This window comes from Choloepus didactylus, chromosome 1, assembly GCF_015220235.1.
Source record: "Choloepus didactylus isolate mChoDid1 chromosome 1, mChoDid1.pri, whole genome shotgun sequence".
Lineage (NCBI taxonomy): Eukaryota > Metazoa > Chordata > Mammalia > Pilosa > Megalonychidae > Choloepus > Choloepus didactylus.
In genome coordinates, this window is record NC_051307.1 from 60,763,766 (window position 1) to 60,765,029 (window position 1,264).

General features: G+C 37.7%; 1 pseudogene; it reads right to left on the reverse strand.

Moving 5' to 3' along the window:
- Nucleotides 1-401: 401 nt before the first annotated feature.
- Nucleotides 402-1,264, reverse strand: LOC119513103 (annotated as a pseudogene).

Here is a 1,264-nt window from a genome sequence, read left to right on the forward strand (position 1 = left end):
TTTTTTTTTTTTTTTTATTCCAGTTCCTCTCTTGGTGCTATTCCTCAGTGGTTCCCTCAGTTATGTCCTCCACTGTGTGTTGAAATCATCCCCAGACTTGCTTCTTTGTTGAAGGCCAAATGGATGAAAGCCAGGCCAGATTTCACATCCATACAAAATGCATTCTGAGGGAGAAAACCTACCTTTTTTGGTCTCCTTTAAAATAAAAGAAATATATTTACCAAAAACTTCCAGAAAATCACCTTTTCTGTCTCACTTTTTTTTTTCTTGCATCTGAATTATAATTTTATTAAATTCCATACAACGAACTAAAACTTTGAGCAACTCTCTGTTGGACTAAAAGCATGTAATATAGTCCCACTGATGTTTACAAAGTTGATATATTGAGCACATAAGATTTATCACTCTGCATCTCCAATGGCTTTTGCAAATACATAGCCTCTCCCTCCCAAACACATAACACCATCTTTCAAATAGGATTTCCATTTGTTCTTGCTTCAATGAATCTTTTCATACTGACAGACAATTACATTACCCACGTCAAACAGGTCTGGCATATCCTGCTCACTATCATCTCCAGAATTTAAAGAGTCCTCTTCCATCATGTCTATTTGAGGATCTTCATTATCGCTGTCATTGATAGTCAAATCCTCATTTTATAAACTATCACCTTCTTCTTCAAGTACTTCAGATCTTCTACATCAATAATCTCTAGAAATCCATTCTCATCTACACCTCTTGTACTTCCCATTTCTTCTTTGGAAGATGCATCTCCAATTCCATCTATCTGAATTATTTCATAAATATCATTATCATTTGCCTGAATTCTTAAACCCTTCTGAGAATTTGAATCCTTCTCTGAGATAGGTAAGCTGTGGGGCACCTCTATATTTCTTGGCTGCTTCACAGAATCACATCCACACATTCTATCTCTAGGAATATGAAGCTGAACATCAGACATGGGTTGGTGCAGAGCTCCCTGAGAGCCCATAGAGAAGGACCCACCATGCCGATTTTGAGTCTTACTAACAGAAACACTGGGCACTGGCTCCAAGTTAGAACCTGTTTGAGAGACTGGTGGAGCAAATATAACATGTGGGGGATTAATATACTGAGAGCCTTCCTGAGGACTCAACAAAGCTTTTGACATGATTTTATGTTCATTTTCAGGAGGTGCAAGTATATTACTGGTAGCACTTTCTAAGTGTTTCTTATCTACTCTCTCAGAATGTAGAATTGTGGGTTGCTGGAGTACAGTTTCCAT